The sequence below is a fragment of the Nannospalax galili genome, unplaced genomic scaffold (assembly GCF_000622305.1).
Source record: "Nannospalax galili isolate Female #2095 unplaced genomic scaffold, S.galili_v1.0 scaffold598, whole genome shotgun sequence".
NCBI lineage: Eukaryota > Metazoa > Chordata > Mammalia > Rodentia > Spalacidae > Nannospalax > Nannospalax galili.
The window spans coordinates 1,401,801-1,427,678 of record NW_008342423.1 but is presented as its reverse complement, the minus strand read 5'-3'; positions in this window follow the sequence as shown (position 1 = coordinate 1,427,678).

Here is a 25,878-nt window from a genome sequence, read left to right as displayed (position 1 = left end):
AGGTAAGTAATTGCAGAATCCAGTGAGCCATGGCATGATTAAGAACCTGACATCTGGAGTTAGACTGACCAACATTTGCTGTGTGACTTGGGCAAGTTACTTGACTTCTCTGAGGTTTGGGGTACTGGAAAAACCAGCAATGACTCTAACAGCAATGAGACAAAGCCGGCAAAGTACTTAGCTCTGCACCTTAGCTCAGCAAATGCCAGTGTCCCTCGGCACTGCCTGATTTCTTTGTCTACCCAGACTTGTGAGTTCAGGCAAAGGCAGCAGTCCCTGGACTGTGTCCTTATTACATGAGAACATCTGTTGCTGCCCTTAGTCTTTCCAGATCGCTGCTGCCGCTGCTGAGACAGCATCTTCCTCCTGGACGCCCACCTGACTCCCGGCTGCTCTTAAGTTTCACCCCCATCCCTTTCCAATCACAGTATCTGGGACAATTATTTCAAAGGTCATTCTAAGACCTGTGCATGTCACTCCTTTACCCAAAGCCCCTCACTGTACATGTAAGTTACTTAAAATCCATAACCCTCCCCACGGTCTGCAGGGAGGCTCTGGTGCCTGCCCACCTCTTTAAGTCCCCAAGGAGCCAAGCTCTCGGCAAATGCTTCACATGCTCATGTCCTGCAGACATAAAGGCTCATGCCTGCACCTGCTCCCCGGACTCCTACTCGGCCATCAAGACTCAGCCGCACACGCAGCGCTTCCTCAGAAAGGCCTTCCAGGATTCAGTCTAAATGAGGCACTCTCAGTGTGCCCTTTACAGTCACCCCTCCCTGTGCTTTTCCACACAGCACTAACACATTGGTAGTAGGGGGCCTTTCTGTAATTATTTAATGCCTCTCTGCATTTGGCAAGGTCTTACTCTGGGAAGCTGGGCCATGTCTGTTTCATCCTTCACTGTCACACATAATGCTGCCCAAGAACAATGTCAGGCATTTGCTAGAATTTCTCAAATGGTTCTTTTTTTTTTAATATTTTATTTATTATTTTTTTGTTATGTGTATGAGTGTATTGCCTGCATGTAGGTAAGTGAACCTGTGTTGTGCAATGCCTGCAGAGAACAGAAGAGACTGTCAGATCCCCTGGAACTAGAGTTAAGTTATGGACAGTTGTTAGTTGCCATGTGGGTGCTGGGATTCGAACCCAGGTCTTCCGCAAGAACAGTCAGTGTTCTTAACCTGTGAGCCATCTTTCCAGCCCTTCAAATGGTTCTTTAACAAATGAATGACTGACTTTCCTTGGGTTGGCAGCACTTCTGCTCTTCCCACTATGGATGGGCTTATAGGGAAGTTTGTTTGTAGACAATTGTGCATAGCCGGGGAAACCTGGATTCTGGTCCTAGCTGCTGCACTTCTGGGTCATATGACCTTAAACAGGTCACTTGAGTTAGAAAGTTGCAGGAGGCAAGAGCCATGACATATTCATCTTTGTGTCCAGAGCTCCCAGCATCGGTAACTCCAAAGCCTGAGCTCCTTTAATCTTCTGAATTCCTCACAATCCACCATTAGGAGTTCAAAGTACAGGATCCATATCTAAGACTTAAACATGCACACGAGGGAGCACAGCAGCCTGCCACATAGATGGGGGTCCCCCAGAAGCACAACTACTATCAGTGGAGGCCTTGTGCAGCTCAGCTGCCCTGTCCCCAGGGCCTTTTCAGAGTCTCCAGGAAAATGTTGGGGACTCAACCTGTGAAGTGCCGACAAATTACTCTCATTTTGACTCAGCCACTGAGTAGACACCAAAGAATGAGCTCAGACTAACAGAAAGGGTGTAATAAAGATAAAGGTTGGAACTAGGAGGAGCCTGGGCCTATGGGTGCCAGACCTGGCCTGGAGGGAAGTGGCCCCACAAACCGCTTTATGAGTCTCTGTGAGGTATTTAGCCTGCCATGTAACTGGAGAACAGACACAGTAACAAGACTACTTCTTTGAGTATAGAAAAGCTCTGCTGCCTCTCCTGCCAACGAAGACATAGCTCTGTTAGACAGAGCCTGGGCCAGCCCCTCTTAGAAGCTCGGACATGGAGGAGAGTGCCCAGCATGACAGGGCAGAAACAGCCGGCAACTGAGCATGCCTTGGCTCTATGAGAGGTGGGCCTTTGGGTCTGCTCAGGCAATAGCTCACATTCAGAATAAAGCCAGCTAGCTCTTGAACCCACAAGAAGGACAGCTCCTAGAGTACACAGACCTACGACCTGAGCAAACAGAGGTGCCCAGTCTATTTCCTGACTCCCTCCCTTCCAGCCCCCCAGCTCAGGAATCGGGGACCCCTCTCAAAGAAGTTTCTATGGCTCTTCACCTTAATGCTGTCTCAATTTGTCCTCATGATATCTCTACTTTCTAGCCCCTTCCATTAAACTTCTGAGAGCCTAAGGCCACAGAGCTGCAGGATGTTTGCCTCTGTTCTCAGAGCTGCTGATGGTCCTGTTCCTTGTTCCATGTCTGCTGAGTCCTTGACCTGCATCTGGGTCTTTGTGTTGGCAGGACCTCTTGAACAAGGACCCTTTTCTTTGGGTTGTACCTGAGCAGAGGAACAGTCCTGGGTTGGGAGCCAGATGGGCCTGTGTAGTTTGGGTGGCTTTGGCTGCAGGCCAGGGAGGCCTTTCCCAGCCTGGTGTCAGGAGAGGAAGCCCTCAGAAGCTGTGTGCTCCTTCCCCTGGTTATGCTGTGGGCCATGGCTCTCCTCTCCAGTCAAGCACGTGCTATGACTTCCTAACATGCTAGTGGCCACTCAGAGTGGTGACCCTCTGTGACTGGGCCTCTGACAGTCCTAACTGTGGAGCAAGAAAACATGGCTGCCGTAATTCCTCCTGAGGCACTCCTGCCAAGAGCCACTGAGTTAGTGTGTACCTTGTCCAACCCACTCCTGTCTTCCTCACCTTCCCATCTTTACCCTAGAGGGGCAGGACTTTCCTAGAAAGGAACCTCCCTACCTCAGCTTTCATGGAACTCTGGGCTTTCCATCTCACCTGGGGCCAAGAGGTTCCAACACCTTATTCAGAGGTGACCCAGGCCTAGGAGAGGATCCTGTCAGTGGAATGAAAAGAGAGCCTACACTCCCGGTGTGGTGGCACATGCTTTTAATCCCAGCACTTGGGAGGCAGAGGCACGCGGATCTCTGGGAGTTCAAGGCCAGCCTGGTCTACAGAGTGAGTTCCAGCACAGCTAGGGCTATAGGGAGACCCTGTCTCAAAAAGACCAAAAAGGAAAAGAAAAGAAAAGAAAAGAAAAGAAAAGAAAAGAAAAGAGAGCCTACACTCTGATACACATGTGTCCTTGGTAGACCCTCCAGGGAGCCAGAAGGGCCCCTGACCCCTAGAAACTGCCCCAAGCAGCTTAGTGACTGGCTTTTCCCCACCAAGGCCCTCATGAGGTTCCGCCTCAGGGTCTGACCTTTTCAGCTGCGATTCCCACCTACCCTCCTGGCCTGCTGCTGGTGTCACGGGACTCAGGGCTTCAGGTCATTACCACTCTTCCTTGGGTATCATAAGGGTATCTTTCCATCTCCAACATCCTCCCTGCCTTCTCTGGACCACAACCCTCTACTTTCCCCCAGTATTTTCACTCCGGCTCTTGTCCCTAAGGGTCCTCTCTAGAGACCACATTGAGTTTAATAATCCTAATGCTTTGCAGCAAATGGGGACTTAATACCAACACTCTTAGAGTTGATTTGTGGGGGTTTTTTAATTTTTTTAAAATTTATTCTTTGACAATTTCATACATGCAAACCGTGTATTTTGATCATAACTACACCCAACAGATTGGTTTTCTTTGAGACATAGTCTCACACTTTAGCGCAAGCTAGCCTAGAACTCATTGTGTAGCCCAGGCTGGCCTCAGACTCACAGCCTCCTGCCTGCTGGATTACAGACTTGAACCATCAGACCTGTTTTTAAGTGGTCACAGTTTGTCTCTGCTATTCTTGTTTGTTTTTGTAATTCCAGGGATTAAACAAGGGTTTTGGGCTTCCCAGACAAGTGCTCTATTAGTAGGCTACATCCCAAGCCTTAGAGTTGACATTTTATTTTATTTTATGTTTGAACACTGGATAGTATATAGCCCAGGCTGGCCTCAAACTGGCTGTGTAGCTGAGGATGATCTTAAACTCCTGATCCCCATACCTTCCTGGGATTACAGGTGTGCACTACCATGCCTGGCTCTGAGAGTTGACTTTAAATCACAGGTCAAAATTTAAGAACTCAGCTAGAGGCATAGTTCAGTGGTACAGAGTATGTTCTTAACACATGCAAGGCCCTGGGTTTGATCCCTCAGTATAACAAAAAATAAAAGCAAAACTAGGCCTGGGAAAATAGCTCAATTAATAGAACACTTAACTAGCATGTGTGAACCCCTCAGTTCCATCCCCAGCACCACATAAACATAAAAATTTAGAAAGTAAGGAGATTGTACCATTTGCTACCCTGTTTTTCAAGGTCTGAACAGTTAGCACAAGACCTGGTCACAGGAACCAGAACACTTAGCAGCAAAGTCAAATCTTGGCCCCGGGTTCCTGAATCCAAAGCACCTCATCCTAGTTTTCATAGCAACCCCTTCTTCCTCAGCACAGAAGATGCCCCTGAGCAGTTGGCAGGCTGGGGCCCTTCACCTTGATCCCTCTGGCTTCCTGAGTGTCTTACCTCAGGACCATGACTATTTGAGTCTAGGTTCTGTTTTCACACCTGCTGGTGAGACTGTCCCTGGGCCTGGGTCACCTCTGAAGCAGGTGCATCCTCATTTTTTGAGGCTTAGGGGCCTGGGAGCAGATGGTTGAGGGTTGGGAAAGTGGTAGTTTCATTTGCTCTTAGACAAAATTTTAAGACAGACCACTACACACCTATAATCTCAGCACTCAGGAGGCTGAGGCAGGAAGATTACAAATTCAAGGTCAGTTTGAGCTACATACTGAGCTACATGTGAGAAATTCTCTCCAAAGAAGAAGAAAGAGCAGGAGGAGGAGGAGGAAGAACAGGAGGAGTAAGATGAGGAGGAGAAATGGAGGTGGGATGGAGGAGCACAGATTATCTCACTTCAGCACCCTGTCTCTCATGCTACAAGAAAGTGTGTTCCTTCTAACCCAAGCCCCAGGAAATGAAAGTTTCCCTGGGCCTGATGAGGTGGAGAGAAAGAGGGATGATTCTAATTTTGGTCTGGTTCCTGACTCCTCGTCCTTCCTGAGGATCCAAACACCCTAATATATAGAATGAAACCCTACTTTGGGGTCAGCAGGGAAGCTTGGAAAGTACAGGAAGAGAACTCGGGGACCCAGATAAAATCCCCGATAGGCCCTGTGTCCACCCCACTCCCACTGTGTCCATAAGGGGAGATATTCATAAGCCATGTGGGAGGCCAAGCTGGCACCAGGGCTTTGGACCAGCAGGAGGCTTTTAAACCCAAGGCTGGGCAGCACCTCCGCTGCCCCCTGTGCTAGCCTGGCTTCTGTCCCCACCATTCTCCAAGCCAGCCTGCTGCTTCTTCCTTCCTCTCAGATGCTTGTCCTCTCAACTTTCTCTTCTGTGTCCACGTTGCTTTGATATTTCACACTTGTCCTCTGAGTTAACATCTTCTGAGTTTTCCTTTCACTCCCCTCACCAGCTTCCCTACATTTTGGTCACACTCTCTCTCGGCAACTCACTTGCCTCCTTGCTAGAGGTTCTGTGTTTTTGTCTGCGCACATGAAGCCCTGGTCCCCTCCACCACAGGCTCTCAAGCCGGGTCATCTCTCGTCCCCAGGCATGTTTCTCTCTGCCTGTGTCCCCTCTTCTGTGTTTCTAGTGTTCGTCCCTTTTAATCTTTTCCCTCCCCCACTTTGTTCTCTCTCTGTCTCTGCTTGTCTCTATCTCTGTGTATGTCTGTCTCTCTGTCTCTTTCTCTCTGTGTTTCTCTTTCTCTTCCTCAAGCCAGCCTCCCCTGACCCAGAAAGCTACCCCAGGTGCATCACTTACCCTCTGGCCAAAGGAGGCAGAAACACAAGCAGCTCAGACACAGCCAGGGGACCCTCCTCCCGTGAGGCCCCCTCATGGCTCCGAGAAGAGGACCTTAGGCACCCCCAGAGAAGCACTGCAGGAGAAAGTGGCAGCGGAGGAGCAGAGGAGAGTCTGTCCTGCTGGTTGCAGGCCTCAAACAGGTGTATTTCCCCGGAGGGGTCACAGTGAGTACCAGAGGAGGAGGACAAAAGAAGGCGGGGCCCCACGCCAGTGTCCTTACCTGTTCTTTTCTTTCCTCAATCCTAACCTCCTTCCCCCACCAGGAAAAAAAAAAAAAAATTCTACACCCTTAGCTCTGCTCCTTGTCAGCTTGAGCCAAGTGGGAGGAGGTTAGGAGAGGGATATGGGGAAAAAGAAACCAGACAGACCGGAAATGAACAGGCACCCTCCTGCCTGGGGTCCTGGACCCTTTCCTCCCACTCCAAGGACTGCAGATGGCTGGGTCATTTCAGAGGAAAAGATGGGGACAATGGGGAAGAAACGGCATAGAGAGAATGAATTTGGAGCTTACTAACAGGAGAGAGGGTGAGAGTATTAGAGACCTTAAGGAACATGGGGTGGAGACAGCCATGTGCAGTAAGGAGTAAGGGGTTAGAAATACCTTGTAGGTCATGTTTAAAGGGGTGATGAGTGGTGAATGCCTTCTGTCCAGGACAGAGCATAGGACCAGTGTCCAAAGAACCTGCAGCCACTTGGGAAGCTGCTTTCAAGATCTGCCAAGTTTGGTGGGGTTGATGCAAAGCCTGGATAGATACATATGTGATCTGAAGTAAACAAGCGGTGTTCCCAGGGACTTCGGGGCTTGGGCCACCCCATTTTAACCACTTGGAACTCAGAGTCAAGCAAGAAGGGACAAGGACGTGTCAGGGTGAGCCAGGGAGAGTTCTGAATGTGATGGAGAGGAGCTGGTGAAGCTGTGTGAAAGAAAACAGGAGGGTCCCCTCATCCTTTGCCACAGTGTGAATCTCTGCTTCTGACACCTCAAGGCACCGTTCCCTGGATGTGGGTGTCTGTGAACTGACTGGCCCCAGAGCAGGAGCAGAGCCTAGGATGGGGAGGCAGCGTTTTGGTATTCTTGCAGTGCCAGACTTGTCAAAGAAAACTAGTGGCTACACTGGTTCCATCTCAGAGGACTACCTCAGGAGACTACCTCAGGGAACTATCTCAGAGGGCCTCTTCAGAGGACCATGGTTGGTCTACTGCCTGATGACCATGTGAGGTGAGACACTGAAGTGTCCGAAGCCCAAAGGCCATACCTTGCTCATATAATGTGATACTACAGTGTGCTATAGAGACATGCATGGTAGCCCAGGCACCCGCTACCTGGGTTGGGGACGAGGGCATCTCATTCTTTGACGGGAGCAAGAAAACCATAATAGTAAAGCCCCTGGACAAGACAGCAGGAGGACATCACTGAAAACCATTTGTGGTCCTTTGATCTTAGGAGCCATTTTTCTGAGTCAGCTCTTGCTCGTGAGTGCTCTCTGTTAACATGTCATCTGGGTGTTTTGTTTTGTTGTTTTGTTTTATTTTGTTTTGTTTGAAATAGGGTCTGGCTATATAGACCAACTCTCAGTCTGCCTGCCTGCCTCAGCCTATGGAGTGTTGAGGTTACAAGTATGCACCATCAAGCCTTGCTTATCACTCTGTTTTGTTGTTTTTATTTGTTTTTGTTTTGCTGTTTTGGCCACTCTCCAAACTAGCTTCCCATCTACAAAGAAGAAACAAAGCAATCCACTCTAGGTCACAAGGGAGTAAGAGTTGGACATCTTATCAACCTAATACAGGTAACCTTCCACTTTCCTATCTGAGGAAGAATGGAGGCACAGAGCATTCTCCAGGGGTTACTGTGGCGACCAAGGCTCCAAGTAGGTATTAGGGCTCCGGGGCTTGAGCCCTAGCTGTGTCGCCCAAGGTAAGTCATGGCCTCTTTGAGCCCTGTTTTTCTCATCTGAAAAATGGGGGTAATAACATTTGCCTGAAAGGCTGTACGGCTGAAGTGAGCTTGTAGAGGTTAAAAAAAATGCTTCACAAATGTTAACACACCTGCAGAGGGCATCTGAGTCCCCATTTCATCCTAATATCCCTGAAGAGAGAAATGCTGTAAGGAGAAAGGGCAGAGTCTGAAGTGAATGCCTGTGCTCATTTACCCATAAAAGCCTCTCCTGCCTCCACTTTGGGCTTTTCAATATTTGGAGCAGGAACTTGAGGCCCTGGGTGAGGAGGTGTGTACCATCCTTTGATCTCCTCCCTGCCATTCCAAGTTTCCTTCAGCTTTTCTTTTGAGCCCAGCTCCTTAGTGTGCCCATTTCCCAGTGTCAGGATGCTTGTAGGTATCTGTGATGCCTCTCTCTTTGTCCAGGTGAATCACAAGGAACCATTTTGCCTTTTCTTCTGCCCACTCAAGGCATCTGATGGGATACATTAGAGAAGAAATGGGTGGATTCTTTGAGTTCTGTCCTGTGGAGACCTAGGCCTGCAGGCTACTGGGTTTGCCTGTGGGAGCATAGGGAGAAAATGACATCAAAAAGAGGTCAGTGGAACTTGGGATAATGGGATAATACTAGAAGATTTTCCCATGATAAGAAGACTGATCTGGTAAGGCAGACAGCTGAACTCTGGACAGCAGCGTCAGCATCTTCAAGATATTTTTCCTTTCTTATGTATATATGTGTTTATGTCTCTGTGTCTGTGTCTGTGTGTCCAGGTGTGTGTCTGGGTATGTGCCTGTGTGTATATATGTCTGTGTATGTGTATGTGTGTTTCTGTATCTGTGTATATGTATTTGTCTGTGTTTGTGTCTCTGTGTAAGTATGTCTGTGTGTGTGTACATCTGTGTGTGTTCATGCACATGTGTGTACATGTGTAAGCCAGAGGACAACCTTGGTTATCATCAGGCATTATCCACTTTTTTTTGAGACAGGCTTCCTCACTAACCTAGCCAAGTGGGCTAAGCTGGCTGATTAGCAAATCCCAGGGATCTACCTGTCTCTGCCTCCCTAACATCAAGATTACAAGAGCACAGCACCATGGCTAGCATATTTTCTGTGGGTTCTGATGCTGAAACTCGGGTCCTCATGCTTTCAAGGCAAATACTTTATCAACTGATCCATCTCCTCATCCCTCCCAGGGACATTTCCCTGATAACCTCCAAATGGGAGCCCATAGTTTCTTGGGGTCCCCTAACACTACTCACATTCACATAATGTATGTCTTCATAGAGCTTGGATAGATTAAAATACGAGGCTGAGCTCGGGCAGGAAGTTGACCATTTATTGAGTCTGATTAAGAATTGACTAGAAAGACTCAGAGCTAAGGTATGGGGCCCCTGTGTGGCCCTGACTCTGGGAGGTGCCTATCACTTCCTCATCTTATTAGGATAAGACTGAGGTTCGGAGGTGAGCGTGTACTCCCCTCATCACTGCGTCACGGCCAGGTTGGGTGATCAAGTGAAACTGGGGAAAGCTGACTTCCTTGATGGCTCTTGTCCTGGGTCACTCACCAAGTCACTAAGCTGGAATGTGAGCCAGGTCTATTTGGAACCAAAAAGAAAGAAGGGAATTAAACTGAGCTGGGTGCCGACTATGTGCCTGGCTCTGTGTTACTTCCTGGTGGCAGACAAGGAGGTGGCCTCCAGGAAGTGAGACACTGTCAAACTGCAGGGAGAGAGCCCCAGCTGTCTTTCAACTGCACCATGCCCTCCTTTGGGTAACCCTTTGGTTAATGACTGAGCAAGGTGACAATGCAAGGGCAGGTCATTTCCACCCTGGGACATCCCTAAACGGGTAGCTTGTGCCTCAGCGTTCCCATAGAGCAGCCTTCGCGACTGTCAGCTTTACTGCATCTCCATCTGGTCCTGCCTCCTCACCACGGGGGCCTTTTTATCCTAACTCTTGTTTCTCATCGGACTCAGTCTGAGACCCCAACTTAAAAGGACATGATTATTTTAAAGAGAAGACTTGCTTCTCTGAAGGGAGATTCAGACCTAGGTCAGCTCTACCCCAAAGCCTCGCCTCTCCCAAGACTCCATAGTCAATAACACAGTGAGAAAGGGTATGGCCCGATAGGCCTGGTACCCCGCTGTGCATGGTCCCTGTCTATGAGATGCCTGAGACCTGCTTACGAAGACAAGACTCACATGTTGAAAAAGATAAACAGGAGAGACATTGGCACCACTGTTGCTGTGGCTGGATCCAGCAATGATGTGCCACTGGTTTGCTGATGCCACCAGAAAAGAGAAAACTGAGCTGATGAAGGGGTAGTCCCGTGCCTGGGGCCCTGGCCCCAAGGCCATGGTGAAGAAGAAGCCCTGGCATTTGGACCACACAAAGGCCACCATCATTCTCCAGGGATTGGATTTCTCGGCGCCTTTCTCTGAAACTGCCGAGTGCTTTCATGCCAATTAACTCACTTCCCTTCTTGTTTTACTGACATCTGGGCGTGGCATCCCCGTGAAGCTGGGGCCGCTCTGGGTGCAGTGGAGACCTGGAAGGCTACAGTTGGCTTGGAGCTCAGGATTCTCAACTGTTCTGTTCCTTCAGCTTTACTCAGAAGAAAGCAGAGACCAGGAAGTTAGTCTCAGTGTTGAAAAGGAAACAGAGTGTAAGTATCCAGGATTTACCACCTGTGTCCTACAGCTAGGCTTGCTCCTTTAAAACCTAAAATAAAGACACTGCCCTGAATCGTAAAGTTAAAAGAGACACTGGCAGCCCTGGAGTCTCAGTCATTCTGCTAAGGTGAAGCTGTTTCCATTCACTCAGCTGTAAGCATCAGCTCTGGGCCCTGAGCCCAGGTAGGTTTCCTGTGTTCTTTGTACTCGGCTTCTCAGCCTCCATATTATTATTAATTATTATATATTATATATTATTTTGTATCTTCTTTTTTTTTTTGGTCTTTTTGAGTCAGGGTCTCCCTGTAGCCCCAGCTGTCCTGGAACTCACTATATAGACCAGGCTGGCCTTGAACTCACGGACATCCGCCCGCCTCTGCCTCCCAAGTGCTGGGATTAAAGGCGTGCACCACCATGCCCGGCCCTGCATCTTCTTAATGCATCAGTTAGAGCCACTGCCCCCAGTCTAAATCTCCACCATGGACAACACTCGGAAAATTTAGCTGTTGATGGGTTGCCATTTCAAGGAAGGCAAAAGTTGTCTAATACAGACTTCTGACCAAGAACCCAGCCCAAGCTCAAAATTGACCTTTCAAATAACATCAGTGCTGTAGGTCAGGTGTTTAGAGTGTTTACCTAGTATATGCAAGGCCTTGGTTTCGATCCCTAGTGCCACAATCAACCAAGCAATCAATAAATCCCTTCGAGAAGTTTCCTTAGCCAGCCTAGTGGTATCCACCTGTAATCTCAGCACTTCAGAGGTTAAGGCAGGAGGACTGTGAGCACAAGGCCAGTCTGGGCTACTTAGATTTTATCTCAAATTAAAATTAATTACTCAATTGCTTCATTACTTTATTAATTACATAAAATATATTGTTTCCCATTGTAAAGACAATCATGCTCACTATAGAGATACGGAAAAGATTTAAGAGAAACATAATTGGTTTTTGTTTTCTTTTAGTTTCGGGTTTTTTTGTTGTTTTTGTTGTTGTTGTTGTTTTCTTTGAGACAAGGTCTCCCTATAGCCCCATAGCTATACATAGATCATAACAATCTTGATCTCACAAAGATCCACCTGCCTCTGCCTCCTGAGTGCTAGAATTAAAGGCATGTACCATCACATCCAACCATTATTCTTTTACACTAAAGAATAACTTCTGTTAATACATGGACAGATTCCTAGACTTCTCCCCAAGTACATTCATAGATACAGGGTTTGTTGTTGTTAGCTTGACTTTGTTTTTTCAATTGTATACATTTATTTTATTTGTTTATTTATTTATTTATTTATTTATTTGAGACATGGTCTCACTATGAAGCCCTGGCTGGCCTGAAACTTAGCATGTAAACTAAGCTGGCCTTAAACTCACAGAGATCTGCCTACCTCTGGCTCCTGAGTGCTGGGATCAAAGGTGTTTGCCACAGACCCAAGCCCTAGATACAGTTTTAAGATATCATATTATTGACATAATTTCCATTCTTACTGCACCAAACAACTTTAAAACTAAATGTTTCAGTTATAACAAATGTTTCATTCACTTTTTTTGAGACTAAGTCTTGCTAAGTAGCTCAGGATAGCCTGTACCTCACCATCCTCCTGCTTCAGCCTCCTGAATGTTGGGATTTCAGGTGTGCACTACCATGCCTAGCTCACTCACATCTTTTTAAAGACTACATAATATTTCACTGGACACCACCATTTGCACTGTGTGTCAGCATAACTTGTTTAAGTGAGTTGGACACTTAGGTTGTCCATAGTCTCTGTTTCATGTCATGTGGAGATGACAGTCTGTACCCAAAGCCTCTTTTGTATTTAGGCTCATTTCCTCAAGCCATAAACAGCCCTGGTTTGTTTTGTACCACAGGTTCTCTAAAACAGGATGTTGATTAGCATGAATTAGCTTACACCAGGATATAAAAGTCTTTCTTGGACACTTGGGGCTATCTATTAAATATTTTGATGTTGACAGTCTAATGGAAGAGACACAAGGTGGAGTGGAATGAGATATTTATCACTCTAGGCAGTTTAGAAAATAGGTGACTCCCCCAGGATTCCTTCCCGGGTGAACCACTAGTCATGACACATGACCAACTTCCAGGCCTTTTATTTGAATAACTGAGCCTTGATCCTTAGGCCATGTGAATATCCTTGAAAAAATTGATGCAAAAAGAAATTGAAGGAAAAAAACAGGGAGTAGAAAAAAGGAGCGTTAGCCAAAAGTTTCGAGCAGGAGACAGTGGGAGCCATTCTGTAGTAAGACCCAGCTGGGGCGTGAGGGCTTCTCCATGGTCCCCTTCCTCCGTGGGAGAAGGACCAGCTGAAGGCAGAGGAGAAGGAGTCAGAGGGAACAGAACCCAGAAGTCCCAGCAAGTCTCTGACCTATCCCAGAACAGTGTTAGCAGAACTCAGACAGAAGTCAAACAGCAGCCAGTGACCATATGCCAAGCACCATGCCCAGAGCATGAACTGCTGAGGAGAACAGGGCACAGTCTAGGGAGACCTAGACATGAAGAGAAAGACTGAGGAGAGGCCTCTGGGTCTGTGACTCTGAGATATGGCTGTGTGTTGGGCATGGAGAAGGTCCCATGAGGGTAATCCAAAAAGCTTCTGTGTAAGCTTCCCAGGGCTGCCATAACAAACCCAGTGGCTTCAGGTAACAGAAAGTTGTTCTCTCATAGTTAAGGAAGCAAGAAATCCAAAATCAAGGTGTCAGGAGGAGGGTGCTACCAGGGCTCTGGCAGGTGAGCTGCTTCTCACTTCTTCTCCTAGCTTTTGTGGCATCCAGCAATCCTTTTGGGGTGCTCTTCGGTTTGCTCCTCTAAGCTCTCTCTCCATTGTCACATGGCCATCCTTTCCCTGTATGATTTGTTCTCCTTTTCTTCCAAAGATGCCCATCACTGGGTAAGGGCTCACTCTAATCTAGAATGGCCTCAGTCTGACTTGACTAATAATATCTGTAAAGACTCCATTTCCAAATAAGACCACAGAGGTTCCAGGTGACATTTTTAGGGCCCACTGTAAACCCCTTAAAGTAAGCTTGGGGAAAAGCAGATGTGTAGGCCATTACACCAGACTATCTTTGTGGATGACTTATTCATAATGACCTTATACAAGAGCAGACCAGCAAGTGACCTATTTCACCCTAGACTGGCCCTGGAAATCCCCCAATCTTGGGTCACCAAGAAGTCACAAGCCAGGCTAGGTAACCAAGGGAAACAATCGGCATGATCCCTTGGCCAGATTTCCCTGGGCATGAAGCCGGGAGGGCAGGAGACTCAGGAGCCTCACCAGTCCGTGCTGAGGGCCCCTACCCACTGTCCGGAAGGGCCGAGGAGAGTGGCAGAAATTGAAAGATAAGGCCAAGGTGATGCCAGCCCCTGCCAGCCAGCCCTGCCCCTGCTGGCTTCAGCCCTGTCCTCTCAAAAGTATACTGGCTACAGTTGAACGATGGTTTCTCACTTCCTAGTTTCCTTCAGAACTCTGAGAGTAAGGGTGAGAGAGGATACATGGACAGGAGGACAATGAGTTTAAGTTAACCCCACCCTCTCCTCAAGCATTCCACAGCCAGGTGTGTCAAGCAACTTCTCACGTCCCCACACTGAGCTCCAACAGCCCTCCACGTGGGAAGAATTAGACTTGGACAGTTTTCCTTTCAGCTACACAAAGCCAGACTCTCCTTTACAGGAAAAAACAGCTCTGCCCTACTCCCTCAAAATTGCTTCCTGCTCACACCTGTAATCCCAAGACTAGGGAGCTGAAGCAGGAAGACTGACAGGACTTGGCCAGTGAGGCTACATAGCGAACTCCAGGCCTGATAAGGCTACAGAGTAAAGGCCCTGTCTCAAAAAAAGGAAAGAGAGGTGGGGGGAGGAGGGGAGAAGAGGAGAGGGAAGGGAAGGAGAGGAGAAGAGAAGAGAACAGAGGCGTAGAGGAGGGAAAATTGTTCCCCAGAGGCTGGAGATCATGGTTAAGAGAGAATAGTGTTCTTGTAGAAGACCTGAGTTCAGTTCCCAGCACCTATATCAGGTGGCTCAGAACACCTGTAACTCTAGCTGGAGGGGATCCAATACCTTCTTCTGGCCTCCTTGGGTACCTGCACACATGCACACACACACACACACACACACACACCACACCACACCACACACACACAATTAAAAATAAATCTTAGCTGGCGTGGTGGTGCACGCCCTTAATCCCAGCACTTGGGAGGCAGAGGCAGGTGGATCTCTGTGAGTTCAAGGCCAGCCTGGTCTACACAGTGAATTCCAGGACAGCTGGGGCTACAAGGAGACCCTGTCTCAAAAGACGAGACAAAAAAATAAAATAAATAAATAAATAAAAATAAAATAAAAATAAATCTTTAAAAAAAGAAAAGGGGGCTGGAGAGATGGCTTAGCGGTTAAGAACACTGGTTGTTCTTGCAGAAGACCCAGGTTCGAATCCCAGCACCCACATGACAGCTAACAACTGTCCGTAACTCCAGTTCCAGGAGATCCGACAGCCTCTTCTGACCTCCGTGGACATTGCACAACATGGGTGCACTTACCTACACGCAGCAATACATGCAAACACATAAAATAAAAATAATAAATAAAATTTTAAAAAGAAAAGAAGTTGCATCTCCAAAATGCCCTTGGAATGTTCCTCTCCCCGCTCTTGCTTCCCACCCATTCACCCTGGGAGTTGAAAGAGATGAGAGGATTGTGATGAAAGTTCACATCATGTGTGGAGACAATAACTGAAAGAGATTTTCCTGACACCAAAGCCTAGTGTCCAGTGATGGAGTTAGTCATGAGGTTCCAGGTACAGGAGAAGCTGCCCAGGACCAGGGTTGCCGCCAGTCTGCTTTTCTCTGAGAGGAGAATAGCAATAGCTCCACCCTGCAAGGCAGAGAGGGTGCTGGGAAAGGGTAAAGAGTTTGGTGTCATTGTGGCAAGTCCTACTGAGGGGTTTCCACATCTGCACAATGGGAACACTAGGAGTAATTCATGCTAGCCTGGGACATTGTTGATTCTCAAATAATGTGCCTCCCAAGGAAAGTGGACATGAAAAGATAGAGTGAAAGTTCCTGAGCAGGGCATGATGACACACACGCCTGTAATCCCTACACTCGGGAGGCTGAGGCAGGACGGTCAAGGACTAGGGGAGAGATGAAGTTGAGACAAAGAAGCAGTACAACCAACTTACTGAAAAGGAAGGCATCTTGGAGGGTATTTTTATTTGAGGCTTTTACAGACTTCTAATACTAGCCCATTTCACAGAGCCATTCAAGCCTGCAGGCCTGAGATACAGCCTATTATAGGTCAAATTCAGGCTCCAATGTGCTTCAGCAACTATGTTATAATAATCTAGAATTTATGATACAGTATAAGCTTCTGTGTAATGGCATGCTCCAGTGTGCATATAGTATATAATACACGCTGTATGTGTATGTATATAATATGCACTTGGATACAACAGACCATAATATATTTGTGAGACCACCTTTTTAAAAATGCTTTAGGAGGGCCGGGCGTGGTGGCGCATGCCTTTAATCCCAGTACTTGGGAGGCAGAGGCAGGCAGATCTCTGTGAGTTCAAGGCCAGCCTGGTCTACATAGTGAGTTCCAGGACAGCTGGGGCTAGAGGGAGACCCTGTCTCAAAAAGACAAAGATAAATAAATAAATAAATAAATAAATAAATAAATAAATAAATGCTTTAGGAGAGCCAGGTATGGTGGTACATGCATATAATCCCAGCTTTCAGGAGGCTGAAGCAGGAGGATTGAGTTCTAGGCCAGCCTGGGACGAATAAAAGCCCAAACCAAACACAATAAGCATTAAAAGGTGCCAAGAGCTGTTACTGCCTGGGGTGGCCCTGAATGTCTGGTCCCCCTGCATGCCTGGCTGGACCCCAGGGACGGCTGAGTAGCTTCAGAAGGGAAAACGATCGTGGAGCAGAGCTGAGGGGTTGTGTGGAGCATGGCAGCTACCATGCAGAAGCACCTGTGAGTGCTGGGAAGGGGTGAGGGGGTGTATGCAAAGGGCATCCACGTTTGGGGGTACTCTGCTTTCTCTCTACGATGGAGTCCTTTGAGTTCATAGAGGGAGAGAGGAAAGGCAGGCCTGGTCATGTGAACATCGCCATCAGAGGAGAGGGGACTTTTCAGAGTCCAAGGCTCCAAGCCTTTCCTCACTAGCCTGTAGTGACTTCCCACCCACATCAGGAAGCTGGGACCAGACGCCTCCAAGGGTCCCCTGGGCCTTCCTTCTCTCTGCAGGGAAGAGGAAATTTGCAGTGGCCTTTCATGGTCCTGGCTTTCCCTGGCTCCTCTCCACATACCTCAGGGTTTGACTGAAGCTTAGTCAGTAGGGAGTCACTGAGACCCTTCTACCTCCAGGCAGTCCTTGGCTTCCTTACCTATTCTCCTGCCCTGCATTTTCCAGAGACAGTCCTGCAGGTGCCCAGTGTCTAGGCTTGCCCCCTGAAGCTCCCTCCTACCTTGTTTCACTACACAGGCTAAATACATGGGTGCACGGATGTCAAGTTGTGAAGGGCTTGAGATCTTATCTTGCTTGTGAGCTATCAAACTGGCCTGGCAGAAGACACCAGACCCCGGGCTAGACACAAAGAACTTTGTTACCAAGGCACAGCAGGTGGCATCAGTCTCATGATTTCATTTATTCTCCTCTCATTCCTCCTGAGATGATACAGAGGCAGGCCCAAATGGGCTCTGTGATCCATAGTGGGCTTGCACGCCAGCCGAGCAGTCCCAGGTTAAGAAAACACCAATCTCTTATCTGGGCTACAAAATGAACCTGCGCAACCTTTTCCCCAGACCTACACATTATCTTTATGATAGTAGACAGCAAACAGAACTGCCTTCTGCCTCAAAGGGAGACACTACCTGCCTTCCAATGCTCTCACTATATAAACATCCTGGAAGCATCCAGAACAAAAGGTCATCAATGCCTTTGTTCCTGAGACTTGACCCAGGAGCTGTCTCCTAACACCCAAGAGCCAGGGAAAACCAAGGCCCAGCTGGCACCAGGGGCTTTCTTTCATGGTCTTTGGTTTCCTTGGGAAGGTCATTCAGGTGGTCTCTTTCCTCGGGTCTCCATGCCTAGGCCAGTACCCACCCCCTAAAAGATAAAGGTTTGCAAATGGATGAGTGAATGATGAAGGAGAGCAGAGTCTATAGAATTTGTTTTGTGTAAGTCCTAATTTTCATCATCAAATTATTATTCTATCAATGGGTAAATCCACTGATGAAGTCAGAACCCTCAGGATCTAAGTCTTACAACCTGAGTTCAGTCCCCAGGATCCACATGGTGAAGAAGAGAGCCAACTCTTGCAAGTTGTTTTCTGACCTCTGCATGTGTGCACAAGTGTGCACATGCACACACACACACACACACACACACACACAAATAAATAAATGTAATTTTAAATTAAATGCAGAAAAGAAAGACGCCCTCATGGAAATGGTGCAGCAGCTGGCAGCCTTCCCGTAACTAGAGCTGGCTTCATGAGAACACGGCCTGTGTACTGGCTCCCTGCGCCCACTTACATGGGCACTGTGTTTGACCTGGTGCTGTGCAGTCACCATCTTGACATTTTCAGTTTTGTGATGGGACGCCACAAATAATGCAGTCATACCAGCTATAACACTGCATATGCAGTCCTCAAAATAAGAATGCTATGCAGAATCACAAGGTAAAACCCAAGGGGCTTATGGGAAAATGGAGGAAGGGACATGACACTCAAAGACCGTGTTGGTGGCTGGAGGTGGTATGCTTACTTGTAATCCCTGCACTTGAGAGGCTGAAGAAGGACAATCTTGAGCTTGAGGTCTTCCTGGCTGTCTAGTGAGACCCTGTCTTGATCCTCATCCCTCAAAAAACCATATCTGTGACACATAAAAAAAAAAAAAACCACAGGAAACAAATGGCTACAAAACGCATCTCTGCTGATGGCAACGCTTAACCCCAGCAGCAATTGGTCTGTGGCCATGATGTGGGAGAAATGGTGGGTTGCTGTGAAGGGAAGGAGACTTCTCTGACACCACATGTGGAAGGAGACAGAAGGGACGTCCCATGAGGTGTGTGCATGTTTGGCCCTCCATATTTCCACAGGGGTCAGTTCAGCTAGATGCAGTTTTTGTTTGTTTTGTGTTTTGCTCTTTTCCCTAGTGATTCCCAAAGATGGAGTTGCTCATAAATAAATGCAGTGTTATTATGTACCAGTTGCACCCTGACAGGTCAATGACATTCGAACAAGTCAGAGTTTGTAAAGAGCTGTAGCTGCACAGACTGCACTCTAACGCTGAGGCATGCAGTTGCCATAGTGCTAACTCTGTGAGGGAGCTTCTGTGAGATTCTGAAGAGTAAAGAGCAAGTGGTGGGAATGCACCTATGTGAGGGGCTGTGGCTAAGGAGATGGGCCCAGGGGAGCCTTACATAGGTTCAGGTATCTTACATGGCTCAACTTTCGAGGCCTTCTGGAAAATCCATAAATAACATTGCTCTCTTCAATGGTCACAGCCAGCCTGCTGGGCCCCTTGCCCAGCCATTCCCCTATTAATTGGCGGAAAAGTGTAAGCACAAATAGTATTCTTCCCAAACTACTTTTCCTTTTGCCCCCCGCCCTGACTTTTTTTGAGACAGGGTCTCTCTGTAGACCCAACTGGAACTCACTCTATAGATCAGGCTGACCTCGATCTAATAGAGATCCACCTGCCTCTGCCTCTGCCTCTGCTTCTGCCTCCCAAGTGCCAGGGCTAAAGGTGTGTGCCACCGTGCCCAGCATCTCTTGCCCTTTTTAAAATACTGGTTTTGGTTCACCGGCTGCAGTCTGATGGATATTCTTCCTGCTCTATGCAGCAAACTTCTTGTATACAGACAACCACCGCCTCTGAGTAGCTCAGAGGTAAATAGCCTGTCCTGCATTGCACAGCTAATAATGGCTAGGGTCAGAATTAGAACTTGGGTCTTTCTTCACAACCTTTTTTACTCTTACTGTTATAAGGGGGAACCCTGATTATTCAGGGTTTCTCTCTAGTTTCACTTACTCTTAGTTGATCACTGACTTTGAAGGTTATAGTCTCTGACTAGTTACACTGTAGATTGACGTGTGGGTTATGATGATAACAGTTAGGTTCCCAGGGTGAAGGCCACTTTTGCTGAAATGCTGACTCCTTACTTGGGCCTGCAGATTTCCAGTGGGTGACTGGAATGGGATAAAAGTCTTGCCTTTTGCTCCCTTAGCATTTGGGGAGCGATTTCTTCTGGAAAGACAAGGGGAGAGTGTGATAGGTTGTTGCCGTCACGGACTCTGTCTTGCTCTATTTCCTAGGCCTTTGCTCAGGCTTGGAATTCACTCTCCATCCTTGTGATCCTGCCTATTTTCCTGAGTTGATTCCAGAAACCAGCTGTTGACCACAAAGATGGAACATCTTACCCTCAAGATAAAGAATGGCTGGAACTTGCTACCCATGTCAGTGGGGAAACACCAAGCTGGCTCGCTCACTTGTAATCAGGGCACTCAAGAGACTGAGGCAGGAAGATTGTGAATTTGAGGTCAGCATAAGCTCCATAGTGAATTCAAGGCCAATCAGAGCAACATAGTGAGACGCTACCTCAAACAAGAGCAAACAATCAAATCTGTAGAATTAAACTAAAATGACCTAGCCAGGCGTGGTGGCGCACACCTTTAATCCCAGTACTTGGGAGGCAGAGGCAGGTGGATCTCTATAAGATCCAGGCCAGTCTGGTCTGCATAGTGACTTCCAGGCCAGGTGGAGCTACAGGGAGACCCTGTCTCAAAAGGACCAAAAACAAAAACAAACCAAATGACCTTCTCCAGGACTGATGACCAAAGGAAATGGTCATTCATAAATGCTCTGGAGAATATAAACTGCCTCATTTATGGAAAGCAAATAACTAGCACATAATGATGTTCTTAAATTTTTCCTTTTATTTTTCAAAACTCATTTCTAGGAATTCATTCAAAGGAAACCACAGGCTGAATATACAAAGACAAATGGGCTGAAATTACCTGGTGGTTAACTACTGGAGTCTGGATATTATAGTGCATTAGAACAATGGAATATAGCATAGTCATTAAAAATTATTTTGCAGAAGAATATGTATCAGTCAGGAGAAAATTAAAATATTGTGAAGCAAAAATATTTATATAATGGCTTTTAATAGGTTCCTAATTTGGGTTTTTTGTTTGTTTGTTTAGTTTGTTTGTTTGTTTGTTTTGTTTGAGACAGGGTCTCCCTGTAGCCCTAGCTGGCTTGGAACTTGCTACAGAACCAGGTTGGCCTTGATCTCACAGAGGTTTTCCTGCTTCTGCCTACCGAGTGCTGGGATTAAAGGCCTGTGCCATCATACCCAGCTAGATTCCTAATTTTTAAAAAGCTACATAACATAAAAACAAGCCTGAAATGAAATGTACCAAAGTGTCAAAGTTGGTAATATTAGAGTAACTCTCTCTATATTTTTATTAATTCTTTGAGAATTTCATACATGTAGACAACATGTTTTGGTCATATTCACGCCTAACTCCTCTCCCTAACTCCTCTCAGACCTGCCCTCCACCTCCCACCCTCCTCCCAGCTTCATGTCCTCTTTTTATAACCTACTGAGTCCAGTATGTGTTGTCCTTATATACATAGGTGTGGGACCATCCACTGAAGCATGGTTGACCTACCAGGGACCACACCCTCAAGGAAAACTGACTCTCCTCCCCCAGCAGCCAGCAGTTATCCATCGCTTCTCAGGTGGGGTGGGAGCTCATGAGACCCTCCCCCTTCCTTGCTTGGTCTCGTGCAGGTCTTCGGCAGGCAACCAAGGCCACTGTGAGTTTGTAAGTGTAGCAGTTCTGTCATGGCTAGGACACTGTTTCACCCTAGTACTCCCTGACCTCTGGCCTTCACAATCTTTCTGCCCCCTCTTCTGCAGGGGCTTCTGAGCCTTGTGGGGAGGGAGTGTGATAGAAACGCCCCATTTATAGCTGAGCACTTCATAGACACTTATTCTCTGCACTTAGAGGCATGTCCATTCTGCAGAGTAATAGTAGTAGGTTCATGTTCTCCCTGGGGGCCTGTGCGCTCCCAGCCGTGGGTTCTTGGTCATATTTACAGTACCAGACGTGTTTCCTTCTGTGGAATGGGCCTTAAATCCAATCAGGAAGCATTTGGTTACTCTCATAACGTTCATGCCACTATTGCATACATGGGTATATCTTGCCGGGCCACTTATTGTAGCGTGCAGGGTTTACAGTTGAGTGAACATACTGATGGAAAACTTTTCTCCCTCAGCAGCAGGTCTAGCACCCTCAAGGTACTATAAGAGTTAATTAACAGGGAAGAAGCTTCCTGGTCAGTACCAACTTGACATTTCCATGGCCTGTGACCACAATATGTGGTGTCCTTAGCAATAGGGACTTACATCATGTTCTGGTGGATAACTGAGAGCAATGGTAATAGCCTGTATTGCTTTGAGTGTGTCTGGAACACCCTGACCAACAACCCAAGGGAGATGTCTCACATCCGGCACTGGGCTTTTTATTGGCAAACTGTGGTTTCCAGGAGGAACATTAATCCTTGTGTAGGTAACTTCAATTAAACTCTTTTATACACACGCACACGCACACACCCATAAAGCTTATAAAATAATAGGTTTCCATATGGCTTTTTCAAACATCCTTAATGTTAATTACCTCTCTTCCCATCCCCTCCTCTGTCTTACTCTCCCATTCTTCTCCCCAACTAAACCTTCCTCCCCAGTCTTTCCCTTTTTCCCTTTATCTTTGCTTTTTTTTTAAACACAATATCATTTACATTTAAAAGTTTGTGCGCTGTTAAGATGAAGATTTATCTTCTTCCTAAGTGGATTAGTCTCAGGTTGATGCTAATAGAAATTCACTGACAGGACAGGCGCTGCTGGTGAAGGGACAAGGAAAATGACAGAGAGGCAGAGACAGGAGAATTCTGCCTGATGGACTCTCCCAGCACAAGTGTAGAGCTTCCCCAAGCTGCTGTGCGCACCACTGTGGGACCCACCAGGACCCGGTGTCCCCGGAGGGCAGCCCCTGTGTTTTGAAAGCCTGTGTGTCTCTGCAGAATGGATTAAAGACTGAAATGTAAGCTCTGAAGCTGCTAAACTACTAGAAGATGTTTCCGTGACATTGATCTGGGCAGTGGTTTCGGTCCCGACCCAGCAGCAAAGGCAACAAAAGCAAAACTGAACACAGAATTGCATCAAACTACAAAGCATCTGTACAGCAAGCAAACAGTAAGGTAATGAGTTGTCTGTGGAAGGAGAGGGGAGTTGCAAGCCATACATCTGGTACTGGCTTACATGCAAAATGTATGAGGAAATCAAACAGCTCAATCATAAGAAAACAAATAGGCTGATTTAAAAATAGAATCTGAATAGGCATTTCTCAAAAGTACAAACAACCAACAGGCTTTTGGAAAAATACTCAACAGCTCTAATTGTCAGGGAAATAAAAATTAAAAACACAGTGAGAGAAAACCTTATACCCATAAGAATGGCTCTTATCAAACAGACGGAAAAGAAAGTACTGGTGAGGATGTGGAGAAAAGAGAACCCATCACACTCCTGAAAAGAATGGAAATTAGCACGGCCATCATGAAAAACAAGGTGGTGATTTTATAGAAATTAAAAGCACAACAACCACATGACACAGCAATCCTACTGCTACTGGGCTTTTATCCAAAGGATGTCAAATCAGTATGCTAAAGAGATATCTGTACTCCTGTGATTACCACAGCATTATTCACCACAGCCAAGAAATGGAAGTGACCTAGTGTCCGTCAGCAATGGATGTCTAGGTAAGGGAAGGGTGGTGCGTGAGCAGGGAGAATGCTGTTCATCCATAAGCTGAATAAAGTCCTGTTCTTTGCAGCACAGAAGAACCCGGAGGACAGTGTGTAATGTGATATAAGACGGGCACAGAAAGGCAAGCACGCAACATCGTACTTATCTACAGAATCTGAAAACTAAGACAGTAAAATGGTGGTCACTAGAGGCTGGGGGGCAGGCGTGGTTGGGTAGATTAAGGGGATATTGATCAAAGGTCATAAAATTTCAATAAGATTGGAAAAAGAGGTTTATTAGAGTTATATGTACATTGCAGTGACTAAAGTTAGTAACAACATACCATATGCTTGAAGATTGCTGAGCGTGCATTTAAGGATTCTCTCCACAAAGAATCACAAATATCTGAAATAAGGCTCATCTCCATGTAGCCACTTCACGGGATGTCCATGTGTAAAACATTAATTTGTGCACTACAAATCTTGTTTTTACGAGTTTATCTTATTTTAGCTGCGTGTAGTGGCACATGCCTTTCTTTAATTCTTCCTTTAATTTAACCTGGGAGGCAGAGATAGCAGATCTCTGAGACTGAGGCCAGCATGGTCTACATGGTGAGTTCCAGCCCAGCTAGGGCTACAAGGAGACCCCATCTCAAAAAAAAGAAAAAGAAAAAGAAAACAAAATCCCACGCCTAGGTATGTCCACCCAAGGATTCTATATCCTACAATAGAGATGCACGTCCATGGTCATTGCTGTTCTAGTCACAATGTCTAGGAAACAGAACAGCCTAGACGTCCATCAGTGGGTGAGTGGATAATGAAAAGTTGATATTATACATATACACAGTGGATTTTTATTTTACCATAAAGAAAAATGAAATTATGAAATTTTCAGGGAATGCATAGAAGGAGAACACATTTGCTATGTGAGGTAACTCAGGTTCAAAGTCAAAGGACACATGCTCCTGCTCACATGTGGCTCCTTGCTTTGAATTTTTAGATTTGTATGCTTAAGTTGGAGTGAGTGGCCATATAGGCCAGGGACCTGAAAAGGGGCCATGACAGCAGGAGAAGGCATTAACTGAGGACAGCAGGGGAAGGCTTTAACTGAGGACACACTAACACAAGGATTATGAAAGTGAGGGGAGGGGGTTGGAGAGATGGATTGACTGTTAAAAGCATTTTCTCCTCTTCCAGAGGACTCAAGTTCAGTTCCTAACAGCCACATCAAGTAGCTCACAACCACCTGTAACTCCAGCTTCAAGAGATCTGATGCCCTCTTCTGGCCTCTTTGGGCACCTGTGCTTATGTGGCATATATACACAGAGACACATACACATATACATAAATAAAAATAAATCTAAAAAAGGAAAAAAAAAAAAAAGAAAGTAAAAGAAGGGAATACTGAAAGTGGAAAGGGTTAGGTTTTCTATGAGGCCAGCCTGGACTACATAGTGAATTCCAGGACAGCTGGGGCTACAGGGAGACCCTGTCTCAAAAAGACCAAACAGATCTCTGTGAGATTGCAGCCAGCCTGATCTACATAGTGAGTTCCAGGCCAGCTGGACCTATGGGAGACCCTGTCTTAAAAAAATTTTTTTAAGTGAAAAAAAAAAAAAAAACTAGGCTGGCCTTGAACTCACAGAGATCTACCTGCCTCTGCCTCTCAAGTGCTGAGATTAAAGGTGGGTACCACCATGCCCAGCCCTAATTAAAAATATTTTTAAGGGCTGGAGAGTTGGCTCAGCAGTTAAGAACACTGGTCGTTCTTGCAGAAGACCTGGGTTCAAATCCCAGCACCCACATGGCAGCTAACAACTATCCGTAACTCCAGTTCCAGGGGATCCAACAGCCTCTTCTGTCCTCCAGGGACATTGCACAACATGGGTGCACTTACCTACATGCAGGCAATACACTTATACACATAAAATAAAAATAATAAAATATTTTTTAAATATATTTTTAAGGGGAGGGGCTGGCAAGATTTCTCAGTGGTTAAGAACACAGAAGACCTAGGTTCAATTCCCAGTCACCCTCATTATGGCTAACAACCATCCTAACTCCAGTTCCAGGGGATCTGATGCCCTCTTCTGACCTCTGTGGGCATTGAACAACATGGGTGCACTTACATACATGAAGGCAATACACTCATACACATAAATAAAAATAATAAATAATAAATATTTTTATTGATTTTTGTGTGTGTATTTCATACAGAACATCCCAAACAATCTTATTCATCTTTATACCCACATCCCAAATAGCAACCTCCCATCGCCTCCTCCCTCCCCCATATACTCTGTCATCCCTGTTACTGTCCACTGTGTTGTCAGCGCCCCCAGCCATTCCCCAGTGCAAGTCCATCCACTGAGTCTAGTCAGCCTATCTAGAGTTCCTTGTTTTAGGAAGATCAGCTCTTCCTCATCTAGCACCAATCAGGTGACAAA